The 13,588-nt window shown below is 48.2% G+C and overlaps 1 protein-coding gene across 4 annotated transcripts in view; it reads left to right on the forward strand.

The window, feature by feature from the left end:
• Positions 1-13,588, forward strand: part of PTGES3L (prostaglandin E synthase 3 like) — a 202,873-nt gene that overhangs the window by 45,104 nt on the left and 144,181 nt on the right. The gene's annotated exons all lie outside the window — the stretch shown is intronic.

A 13,588-nucleotide genomic window follows, 5' to 3' on the forward strand; every position in this document is an offset into this window, starting at 1 on the left:
CTTTAGATTCCTTTTCTGATCCGCTGCACTCAGCGGTCCGGAAAATTTGGTACTGCAGCAAAGATGCGTTCCGTTCAGAGGAACATACGCAACGGATCTGTATGAATGGACACATGTGAACGGTTCCATATGTTAACATTGGATCCGTTTGCATCCATTTTGTTTGCGCAGTACCTGTTCCGCTTACAGTCTGCTTTTTAACACAGATGTGAACCAGGCTTAACCACTTCACCACTGAGGGGTTTTACCCCCTGACCACCAGAGCAATTTTCACCTTTCAGCGCTCCGTCCATTCATTCGTCTATAACTTTATTATTACTTATCGCAATGAAATGAACTATATCTTGTTTTTTCCGCCACCAATTAGGCTTTCTTTAGGTGGGACATTATGCCAAGAATTATTTTATTCTAAATGTGTTTTAATGTGGAAAATAGGAAAAAATTTGGGAAAAAATTATTATTTTCAGTTTTCGGCCATTATACCGGTAGTTTTTAAATAATGCATGCTACTGTAATTAAAACCCATGAAATTTATTTGCCCATTATTCCCGATTATAAAACCGTTTAAATGATGTCCCTATCACAATGTTTGGCCCCAATATTTTATTTGGAAATAAAGGTGCATTTTTTTCAGTTTTGCGTCCATCCCTAATTACAAGCCCGTAGTTTATAAAGTAACAGTGTTATACCCTCTTGACATAAATATTTAAAAAGTTCAGTCCCTAAGGTAACTATTTATGTTTTTTTTTTTATTGTATATATATATATTTTTTTTTTAAATTACAAAAAAAAAAAAATTGGGGAGTGTGGTAGGTAATGAGTTAATTTATTATGTAAAACAATTTATTTGTATGTGTAAAATGCATTAGGGTGTAGTTTACTATTTGGACACAAGATGGCCACAGTGAGTATGTTTACATGCGACCTGTAAGCGACCGGAAGGACGCTTACAGGAAGCAGTAGGAGGCTGGGAGACTCACAATGATCGCGCTGTTTCTGAAAGAAGCAGCAGATCATTGCGGGGGCTTAGATCAACGAACGGGAATGGATTTTCCCGTTCATTGATCTCCGGGCAAGCGGGCGGCGGCGTGCACGAGCGGCAGGTGCGCGCGCACGAGCGGCGGTAGCGCGGACAGCGGCGGGAGCGTGGAAGGTACGGATTTCTCCGTCCCTGGTTTTTTAGGAGGGAAAAAAGGGACGGAGAAATTCGTACCGCCGGGGGTAAAGTGGTTAAATATGAATAATTGCAATAACCTGTATTGTATGCTATCAAAAGAGACTGTTTAGTAAACAAACTTGACACAAAAAAAATGTATATCATTTGTATTGCACAATACTATTTTACCCTAAAAAAAGTTTTGCAGAAACAAATGAAAGAGATGCTGCTTGCTAGAAGTGCTTCTGCTTTTGTAAAGGCTGTTGTGTGCACACCACTTATTGCTCCAGGGGTGTACATGTTTGAATATGCAAGTAGTAAGAAGCGAATGAGCGGTGAAAAAGTTTTAAAGTCAGTTTGTAAAATAAAAAGGTAATCTTATTCAAATGCGGAGGAGTTTCTACTAACTTTAACATGTGAATCTTAAGGTCTATTTTAACCTCCTTAGCGGTATGCCCGACACTGTGTCGGGCATACCGCTGGCTGTCCCCAGGAGTCCCCCAGTATAAATGTAAGCGATCAGATAAGTGTAATAACTTCAGCTAGCACTAGGCTAGCTAGCAGTGGTGGCCGGCATCCTCAGATTACTTCTGATCCCCCCCGATCGCCGCTAAATACACAACCCCCCTTGGATCCAGCGATCAGCGCAGCCTCCCTGCACATTCTCCGGTCCTCTCTATGGGGAGGATCGGGTCTGCGCATGACGTCGTGTGCGATCCTCCCCATAAAGAAGAGCGGAGCTGTCCGGGGAGGTTGCGCCGTTCACGGGATCCAGGCGGGGTAATGTATTTAGCGGCGATCGGGGGGGATCAGAAGTAATCTGAGGATGCCGGCCACCACTGCTAGCTAGCCTAGTGCTAGCTGAAGTTATTACACTTATCCGATCGCTTACAATTATTTCATCAACCAAAAGTGTTTATTGAAGGATTGGTACAGAATAGGGTACAAGTATACAAAAAAGAAGTAGGATATAATCATTATATGCAGACAACCAAAGAGAAATATACAGAGTATACAAGACTACATGCTGAACTCGGAAGATCGCTTACAATTATAATGGGGGACTGTCGGCTGCAAACCCTCCGGCGTGCGTAACGCCCAGGAGGTTAAAAGGGAATTACAGCTTTGCATGACACATATTAAAAACTTGTTTTCAAGTCTCTCTTTACTGCCCATACAGTTTTTATTTTTACACAGTGCTAGGGCTCAGACACACGACTACAGTAGAAGCGCTTCTCTGAGCGCTTTTTGGCCATCAGAGATTTCTGAAAGCTTTTTTAAAAAATGCGCTCATTGACTTACATTATAATTGTGGTTAAATCGTGCAGGATTTTACCATGATTGCAGTATTTCTGCAATTTTAATGTAAGTCAATGGGAGCGCTTTTTAATTAAAGAGCTCTCAGAAAGCTTTGATGGTCAAAAAGTGCTCAGAAAAGCACTTATAGTGTGTCTGAGCCCTTACAGAGTGCCCAGATAGCTCATGGAGACCCAGAACCACTAGGATATTATAAGGAGCTCAAAGGGACAAAAAACCCTCCTACTAAAAAAATAAATAAAAAATAAAAAAATAGTTACGATAAATGATGTATCTGTTCCTTAGTTTTCTATTCTACTTGTAACAAATAGTGGCCTTTATTTGCTGAAGTAAAGCTATTTATTGTTAGTTAGAGATGGCCTGAACCTCCGATTTTCGGTTCACGAACCGCGAATTCGAACTGCCGCAAAAGTTTGCGAACATGCGAACTTCCACGAACCGCAATAGACTTCAATGGGGAGGCGAACTTTGAAAACTAGAAACATTTATACAGGCCACAAAAGTGATGGAAAAGATGTTTCAAGGGGTCTAACACCTGGAGAGGGGCATGGCGGAGTGGGATACACGCCAAAACTCCCCGGGAAAAATCAGGATTTGACGCACAGCAACGTTTTAAGGGCAGAAATCACATTTCATTACTAAATTGGAGGCCTAAAGTGCTTTAAAACATCTTTCATGTGTATACATCAATCAGGGAGTGTAATTAGTGTACTGCTTCACACTGACACACCAAACTCACTGTGTAACGCACCGCAAACAGCTGTTTGTGTAGTGATGGCCGTGCTGGACTGGTGCGCACCATGGCAAGAGTGCAGGCGATAGCGGGTTTCAAGCCCATATGGTCGGGCTGAGGTAGCTGAATGACAGAACAACAGTGACTGAGTGTCCAGCTGATCGAATTTGGTCTGTCCACAATTAAGCAACGACCTTATTATCTATCTTCTTGGGTCAGGTGTGCCCCCCAACCGCAACACTCATATAGCCGGCAGTCATTGCTTCATTGTGATACGCAAGCCCCTTCATCACGGCAAGGTAACGATCATGAAGGGGAATTGACACATGTACAAAATAACTATGTAACTATGTAACTATGTAACTATGTAACATGCCTTTTGTTTTGTTGTTGCAGCTGCAGTGCAGCCAGAAAAATTAGGCAGGCATGTACACGCACCAGAAAAAATATTATAGCAGCCGCTGCTAGCAGCGGCCTTAAAAATTCAGGAATCCGCCTGTAGTCCTGGTGGATCCCCACATGACTTTTCCTCCTCCTCCTCCTCCTCCCCCCCCTCTGTGCTGCCGCAGGTGTTTAGGAAACATCTGGTTCTGATGAGAATTGATCCCACAACACTTCCTCCTGTAACTGTTCCTGTTCACGCTCATCCACAGCTTGATCCACCACTCTATGCACGGCACGCTCCAGGAAGAAGGCATACGGGATCAAGTCGCTGATGGCGCTTTCACCATGTTTGTCACCTCCTCAAACGGCCGCATGCACCTGCAGGCATTTTGCATGAGTGTCCAGTACTTCGGCCAGAACATCCCCATCTCCTCAGACTGTGTCCTTTGACTGTAGTTGTAGAGATACTGTTTGACGGCTTTCTCCTGTTGTAGCAGGTGGTTGTACATCAGGAGGGTCGAATTCCAGCGAGCCATGGCTGTGTAAGACTGCCTGAAATGCCCACACAACTTCCTGGCCTGCTTTAGGACATCCTGTAAACCTGGGTACTTACACACAAATCTCTGGATTACGAGATTGAGCACATGTGCAATGCAGGATACATGTGTCAAATTTCCCAAATTCAAAGCCGAAATGAGATTGCTGCCATTGTCACACACCACGTTGCCGATCCCCAGTTGGTGCATGGTCAGCCACTGATCCACCTGTTTGTTCAGAGCAGCCAGGAGAGCTTCTCCAGTGTGACTCTCCACTTTGAGACAAGACATGTCTAAGATGGCGTGACACCGTCGTACCTGGCATGCAGCATAGGCCCTGGGGAGCTGGGGCTGTGTAGCTGGAGAGGAGATCGCAGCACCAGTAGAGTTGCACTGCCACTCAGCCAAGGAGGAGGAGGATGACAGCAAAGAGGATGTAGCAGGAGGAGTAGGAGGAGAAGGAGAGGAGGTGGCAGCAGGCCTGTCTGCAAGCAGTGGAGGTGTCATAACTAGGTCCGCTGCACAGCCACATACTCCCTGCTTGCCATCGGTCACCAGGTTGGGGGCTGTGTAGCTGGAGAGGAGATCGCAGCAGCAGTAGAGTAGCACTGCCACTCAGCCGAGGAGGAGGATGACAGCGAAGAGGATGTAGCAGAAGGAGTAGGAGGAGAAGGCGAGGAGGTGGCAGGAGGCCTGCCTGCAAGCAGTGGAGGTGTCAGAACTAGGTCCGCTGCACAGCCACGTACTCCCTGCTTGCAATCGGTCACCAGGTTGACCCAATGGGCTGTGTAAGTAATGTACCTGCCCTGACCATGCTTGGCAGACCAGGCATTTGTGGTCAGATGGACCCTTGACCCAACGCTGTGTGCCAGAGATGACACCACTTGCCTTTCTACTTCCCAGTACAGTTTGGGTATCACTTTTTTTGAAAAATAATTGCAGCCTGGTATCTTCCACTGCGGTGTCACAATGGCCACAAATTTTTGGAAGGCCTCAGAGTCCACCAGCTGGTATGGTAACAGCTGGCGGGATAACAGTTCCGCCAAGCCAGCTGTCAGACACCGGGCAAGGGGGTGACTGGCAGACATTGGCTTCTTCCGCTCAAAGATTTCCCTCACGGACACCTGGCTGCTGCTGTGGGCAGAGGCACAGGAGCCGCTCAAGGTGAGAGGCAGAGTGGAGGAGGTTGGCTGTGATTGTGAAGGTGCAACGGAAAAAGCGGCTGAAGATGATGCACCTGAAGGAGGAAGAGGAGAAGGAGGGTGGCTTTGCTTTTGTGTGCTGCTTTTGCTCAGGTGGTCTTCCCATTGCAGTTTGTGCCTTTTCTGCATGTGCCTTCGTAAGGCAGTTCTTCTTACGTGGGTGTTGGCTTTTCCACGGCTCAATTTTTGTGGCAGAGAGTACAGATGGCATTGCTCTGATCTTTGGCATATACACTAAAAAATGTCCACGCCGCTGAGCCACCCTGGGGTGATGGCACTATGGTGGTGTCAGCAGCTGACGTTGAAGGGCATGTTGGCTGGCTGTCCATAGGTGGCGATACATGGTGCTGGACACTGCCACCAGCTGTTTCTGACTAGTGTTGATCGAACAGTGCTCGACACTATTCGTTATTCCCCGAATAATGGGCCGTTCAGGTGTTCGTGACGATGCTCGGCCACGCTGCTCAAACTCCTCCCCCTACTGTGATTGGCCGAGCGTGCACCGAACTTGGCCGAGCGTGTACCGAACTTGCGGCTTGCGCTGTGATTGGCCGAGCGGGTCACGTGGTTTGGGACTATAAATACCCGAACGCGCATTATTGACGCCATTTGCTTTGGGGTTTAGCTTTGGGTAGGTAGGAGGGAGCGTCAGCGTAACGCACTTTTAGCCAGGCCAGCCACAGGTCCCTGGCCCCCAGCCTCACCGCTGACAGTAGCACCCACTGGGCCTCTACCTCACACAGCACTGCTGCAGCCACAGAGGACAGAGCATCTGCCTCACCGCTGACAGCAGCACCCAGCCACCCACAGAGCCCCTGCCTCACCACTGCCAGCTAGGCCAGCCACAGGGCCCTATCCTCACCGCTAACAGCACCCACAGGGCCTCTGACTCACCACTGCCAGCAGGCACTGCCAGCAGCAGTGTTGCACCAAAAGACAGTACTTTCAATGGCAGGTGGGATCAGTTGTCTCCAAAAAAAAAACACACTTTCTTGCAATTAATTTTGTCTTAGTGTTGCACAAAAAGACAGTACTGTCAGTGGCAGCTGGGATCAGTTGTCTCCAAAAAAAACACACTTAATTGCAATTAATTTTGTCTTATTGTTGAACCAAAAACAGTAATTTCAGTGCCAGGAGGATTCACTTGTGTCTCTAAAATAAACACACTTTCTTGCAAATAATTTTGTCTTAGTGTTGCACCAAAAGACTGTACTGTCAGTGGCAGCTGGGATCAGTTGTCTACAAAAAAAAACACACTTTATTGCAAGTAATTTTGTCTTAGTGTTGAACGAAAAACAGTAATTTCAGTGCCAGGTGAGATCACTTGTGTCTCTAAAATAAACACACTTTATTGCAATTAATTTTGTCTTAGTGTTGCACCAAAAGACAGTACTGTCAGTGGCAGCTGGGATCAGTTGTCTCCAAAAAACACACTTTATTGCAAGTAATTTTGTCTTAATGTTGAACCCAAAAAATAATTTCAGTGCCAGGTGGGATCACTTGTGTCTCTAATATAAACACACTTTCTTGCAAATAATTTTGTCTTAGTGTTGCACCAAAAGACAGTATTGTCAGTGGCAGCTGGGATCAGTTGTCTCCAAAAAAACCACACTTTATTGCAATTAATTTTGTCTTAGTGTTGAACCAAAAACAGTAATTTCAGTGCCAGGTGGGATCAATTGTGTCTCTAAAATAAACACACTTTCTTGCAAATAATTTTGTCTTAGTGTTGAACCAAAAACAGTAATTTCAGTGCCAGGTGGGATCACTTGTGTCTCTAAAATAAACACACTTTCTTGCAAATAATTTTGTCTTAGTGTTGCACCAAAAGACAGTACTGTCAGTGGTAGCTGGGATCAGTTGTCTCCCAAAAAAAACACACTTTATTGCAATTAATTTTGTCTTAGTATTGATCCAAAAACAGTACTTTCATTGCCAGCTGGGATCAGTTGTGTCTCAAAAAAACACAGTTTATTGCATTTTACTCCTGCTTAGGGGGAAAAATTGTGCCCACAAATAATAAAAAAAAAAGTTTATTTCATCTTTGTGACAAGTAACGAGTAACAAGTCGACTACTATGCAGAAACCCAGTGAGAGGGAGGGGCAGGAGAAGAGGGCTGCCATCAGAAATTTTGGGGCCCCTCACACATCATCAAGCCTGGGCCCCACTCCCTGGGCCCACCCTCTGGTTGCTGTGCCTACCCACTAGCCACCCCACCCCACGTGTCCAAAGTGCGCTGCGGCAAAAAATGAGCATGGCTCCGACACTGAAGAAAGCGGCATGCACAGCGTGATGCGGCAAAAAACGGGCGTGACCATGGCATGTTGTGGGTGGAGCCAAATACTAGCAAAATACAGGTAGTCCATGGTTATCAAATGAGATGGAGACTTGTAGGTCCGTTCTTATCCTTTATCCGTTCTCTTTTGTCCCCCTCTTTTCTTCCTGTGCCTCTTTTGTCCCCCTGTCTCACCTCAGTTTGTGCCTCTTGTGTCCCTCTGTGTGACCTCATGTTCCCGTCTCATCTCTTTTCTCCCTGTGCCTCTTTTGTCTGCCTCTGTTCCCCCTGTGCCTCTTTTATCCCCCTGTGTTACCTTTTGACCCCTTCTGTCTCAGCTCGTCCCCCTGCCCTAGCCAGGTGTAGGTTCCCCCAGTATAAGTAGCCAGCTATAGGGGGTGCCCCAGTATAGGTAGCCTGGTATAGTTGCCCCCAGTATAGGTAGCCTGGTATGGGTGGTGCACCAGTATAGGTTAGCCAGGTACCGGTTCCCCTCCAGTATACGTAGCAAGCTACAGGCGCCCCAGTATAAGTAGCCAAGTATAGGTGGTGCTCCAGCATAGGTAGCCAGGCATATGTTGTGCCCCAGTATAGGTAGCTAGGTATAGGTGGTTCCAGCCCCAGTATAGGTAGCCAGGTATAGATGGTGGCCCAGCATAGGTAGCCTGTAGCCAGATAAAGCTGGTGCCCCAGTATAGAAAGTCTGCTACAGCGGGCACACTCATCTCCACATGTTCAAGCGCTGATGTCACTCTTATCTCAGTGCAGGAACGTGCTGTGCTGGTTAGTGAGCCACAAGCCCGCAGCCAGAACATGTGGCCCTTCCAGTGCTTTGGGGGGCCCAGGGCCCCCAGAAGCCCTGGGCCCCTCACTGCAGTGCCAGTTGTCCCCCCCCTGATGGCTGCCCTGATACCGCCCATCTTGTCCAGGCAAAAAAAACAACCCTCAATAATCCAGAAGAACAGGACCAGTTAGTAAATTGGTTGACCTCTCAAGCGTCCAGCAGCGGGTTAAGCACTAGCCCATCCTTGTCAGGCACGAGGTCCTCTGCCAGCTACAAGGACAAGGAGCCAGTGGGTGCAAAGGTGACACAACCAGCAGCTACACCATGCACACAACGGCCAAATAACGAGTCCGAAGAATTGTTCCACGACACAATGGGCTATTCGCAGGAGCTATTCTCATTCCCCGTCCCACCCCCACAAACTGCCATCTGTGAAAGGACAATGGAACAGCCACAAATCTTGTGCCCGGATTCACAAGCAGTGGATGCTGAAAATGCACCAATTACTGAAAGGCAAAGCGAGGACGAAGACACCCAAATCTCAGCGCAATGTGCGCATGAATTTGAATCGCAGGAGGTCTGCCTAGAAGATGAGGAAGAGGTGGGATTGAGGTGCGTAGAGGTTGTTCTGGGGAGCTCTACTCCACTGCACACATATGAGGCGATGGAAGAGGAGGTTTTGGACGATGAGGCCACAGACCCGGATTGGGAACCAGACCGTCACCGTCGGGATAGCAGTACAGATGAGTCAGCTGAAGAACCCACTGCTGCAAGAGTTCGCGTTGTGCCACAAAGTAGTCAGGGAATATCGGCCACAACAAGCGCACAAGTGATACGCAAAAGAGGCACGCACCAAACTCCCAAGCAAAGCAGTAGGTCCTCCAAAAGTCTGGTCTTTCTTTGAAGACAGCAGGGAGGATGTAACCATGGTGATTTGCAAGGTGTGCAGGAACACACTGAGCAGGGGAAAAAATGTCAACAACCTCACCACCATCAGCATGCGCCGGCACATGAAAGCCAAACATAGCACTCTGTGGTCAAACGCGCAAGGCCAGGGTACTGGCTTACTTCCAACCCCCAGCAACACTGTCTCCGTTGTGGACACCAGACCCTCCTCAGCAGCCCAGCCATTACGTGGTGGCCAAACATCTGTAGTACCCGATGTCAGTTTCAGCAATAGTGCTCTTGACTGTTCCCAGTCATTGACGACAACAACAAGCAACAACTGCCCTTCATTGTGCGAGCCTACTGTTCAGTTGTCTGTCCCGGAGATGTTGGAGTGCAGGAGAAAATTGCCAGCAAATGGCCCCCCGGGCATGGCACTAACAGCCAGCATTGCCAAGTTTCTGGCCTGCGAAATGCTGCCATATAGAGTGGTGGAGACAGACAGCTTCAAGTGCATGATGTCGTTGGCCATACCACGTTACGTGGTTCCCAGCCGCCACTACTTTGCGCGCTCTGCCGTGCCAGCATTACATGATCACGTGGTTGGCAAAATCACCCGAAGCCTGAAAAATGCCATTGCCTGCAAGGTTCACCTCACCACTGACACGTGGACGAGTGCGTTTGGCCAGGGTCGGTACATCTCCCTTACGGCGCACTGGGTGAACCTTGTGGAGCCTGGCAGCGACTCCTCACCCGCTATGGCAAAGGTGTTGCCAATGCCGCAAATAGCCGGACCTGCGTCCCTACGAGTCGATGACAGCACCTACCTCTCTGGCTCCTTCTCCCCCAATGCCTCTCCAAGCTCTACCTCATCCGGCATCGCTAACCCAGCAACAGGAGCGTGGAAGCTGATCTGCCTTGGAGATAAGCAGCACACAGGTGCAGAAATTTGGAAGGGAATCAAGGAAGAGACCCAGTTGTGGCTGGCACCGCTGGACCTGGAACCAGGCATGGTTGTGTGTAATAATGGGAGCAATCTCTTTTGCAATCTCTTTTGCGCATTAAAGTTGGCAAAACTGAGACACATCCCTTGCCTGGCCCACATTCTGAACCTAGTTGTTCAGCGGTTACTGAGGACATACCCAGGCATGGCGGATCTTCTGCTGAAGGTGCGACGAGTGGCAAAACATTTCCGAAAGTCCAGTACCGCTTCAGGCGCACTCACCAAGTTGCAGCAGCGATTCAGTCTACCCAACCATCGCTTGGTGTCTGATGTCCCCACGCGGTGGAATTCTACGCTGCACATGCTACCACGCCTTTGCGAGCAGAAGAGTGCAGTAGTCCAGTACGTGATGGAGCAGTACCGAGGCTTATCCAGTCAGCTGCCAGTCTTCTGTGGATCTTCTTCTGTGGATCTGAATGGGCCACCATATTGGACCTCTGTGAAGTCCTCCAAAATTTTGAGCAATCCAGATTGCTTGTGAGCGGTGATAACTCTTTAGTCGGCATTACAATACCACTGCTGTGTTTACTGAAGAAATCAATGTTGCAGATCAAGGAAGACGCAATCAGTATGGAAGAGGAGGAGGTCCCTTGTATGATGAAGAAGAGGACGAGGAACAGCTGGACTTGGAGCAGGACTTGGATGCCTCCACTGCCGAGGGACATGGCCGTGCACGTTTGACTTCCACAATTTAGCGGGAATGGACAGGAGAAGAAGAGGACGAGGAAGAAGGTGGGCGTGATGCTGGTGATGGTGCATCACAACTATCAAGCACAGAACATGATGAGCAACCTGTTGGGACTCTGGCACACATGGCTCAGTTCATGCTAAGCTGCATTGAACGTGACCCGCGCATTGTCCGAATTCTGGCCGACGTGGATTACTGGGTTTATACCCTTCTGGATCCATGGTACAAAGAACATTTTCCAACACAGATTGAAGAAAGTGTCAGACAGGTCAAAATGGAAGAATACCAGAAGGCCCTTGTGGAGAAATTAGTGAGGAGATTTGCATCTTCCTCTAGCCACGCCAACAGACTGACTTCCGCAAACCCACAGCTAGGAGGGGAGTAAAGAACACAAGCTGCAGCTAGTGCCCACAAGCGAATGGTATCGGCAGTATCCAAGGTGTGGCAAAGTTTTCTGACACCCAGGCAGCAGCCCACAGAACAGCAATCACGCAGTTCCACCTCCAACACTGATCGCCTGCAGAGGATGGTCAAGGACAACATGTCAGATGGCGTAGCCATGTTCAACAATCCATCAGTCCCCTTTAACTATTGGGTCTCTAAGCTAGACACCTGGCACGAACTGGCAATGTACGCAATAGAGGTTCTGGCTTGCCCTGCAGCCAGCGTTATATCCGAACGTTGTTTCAGTGCGGCCGGAGGCATCGTTACAGATAGGCATATCTGCCTCTCCACAGCAAATGCAGACCGTCTGACACAAATTAAAATAATTAAATCGTGGATTGGAAACGACTGCGCAACACCCCCCGACCAAGCACCATGAACATCTGTGCTGAGTTAGCGTGCCATTTTCAGGAATATCTCATTTCTATTACATTTATCACTGCATGGCGACAAAATGCATTGCTTTACGCATGCATTTTGCCCTCATGCCAGGCCTGGGTTGTGTCTCACAGCGTGGCCTTCTCCTCCTGTACCTCCCCTTCCATCCTGTGTGCTAGGTTAGCGTTTGCCATTTTCAGGAATATCTCATTTCTATTAGATTTATAACTGCATGGCGACGAAATGCATTGCTTTACGCATGCATTTTGTCCTCAGGCCAGGCCTGGGTTGAGTCTTAAAGCGTGGCCTTCTCCTCCTGTACCTCCTCTTCCATCCTGTGTGCTGGGTTAACGTTGCCTGTCCCATTGGTACTACGACGTTTTTTCAGGATCTCATTTCCCCCCCACAACAACACTATTTCCAAGCCATTTTGAGGAAGTTTCCCTATTGACTTCCATTATGTTCTGGATTCGGTACGAATATGCCGAATATCTGGACCATGTTCAGCCGAACCGAACCCGAATATCTGGATGTTCGATCAACACTATTTCTGATGATGAGCTCCCCCTGCTTATTTCAGCAACTCATCTCCTCCTACTCCTCTCTGACTCCCTCTCTGAACTGTCCCCCGTTCATCTCCTCTATTGGGCACCCACATGGCATCCATATCATCATAATCATCATAATCATCCTCCCCAGCTTCACTTGTATCAAACACCTCCAAAACTGCACCAGCAGCAGGTACTTTATCATCCTCCTTCTCACACGATACGTCCATAAGCAAGTTACACCACCTCATATGTCTGAGTTAGGCAACACGCCTAACTCAGACATATGAGGTGGTGTAACTTGCTTAGCGCCTTCATCTTGTTGTAACAATAATGTGAATCAGTGATTTCCCCACCAAATAACTCCTGCAAAGTGTCAAATGTAGTGGATGTGGTACTTGGAGTAGCTCTGATGGCTGTGGAAGATGAGGTGTTCTGTGTTAAATAGTCAACCACGTCCTGACAATCTTGGAAGTTGATGGGACGTGCCTTCTTCTGAGCACTGTACTTTGGTCTAGTGCCGCACTAAATCACGTCAGCACGACCTCGAACAGACCTGCCGGGTGGTCTGGCTTTGGTCTGCCTCTGCCTGTTGTTTTGTCCATATCGGGGGGGGGGGGGGGGGGTTTGGAGAACATGTGCAGCTGTCACACACACAGGTACCGTGAACAGGTGCAATGACTGGCGGTATTAACAATGCGTGCACTCACGTAGGTAGGTAGGTAGGTAGGTGCACTGAATAGTGAACAGGTGCAGTGATTGGGATTACAAATGTGCAGCTGTCACACACACAGGTACCGTGAACAGGTGCAATGACTGGCGGTATTAACAATGCGTGCGCTCAAGTAGGTAGGTAGGTAGGTAGGTAGGTATGTGCACTGGACAGTGAACAGGTGCAGTGATTGGGATTACAAATGTGCAGCTGTCACCCACACACACACAGGTACCATGAACAGGTGCAATGACTGGTGGTATTAACAATGCGTGCACTCACGTAGGTAGGTAGGTGCACTGAACAGTGAACAGGTGCAGTGATTGGGATTACAAATGTGCAGCTGTCACACACACACACACAGGTACCGTGAACAGGTGCAATGACTGGTGGCATTAACAATGCGTGCACTCACGTAGGTAGGTAGGTAGGTGCACTGAACAGTGAACAGGTGCAGTGATTGGGATTACAAATGTGCAGCTGCCTGTCACACACACAGGTAGTCACTGAATGTGCTGGGCCTGGCAGTGGCACAGTAGGAA

Source organism: Hyperolius riggenbachi, chromosome 12, assembly GCF_040937935.1.
Source record: "Hyperolius riggenbachi isolate aHypRig1 chromosome 12, aHypRig1.pri, whole genome shotgun sequence".
Lineage (NCBI taxonomy): Eukaryota > Metazoa > Chordata > Amphibia > Anura > Hyperoliidae > Hyperolius > Hyperolius riggenbachi.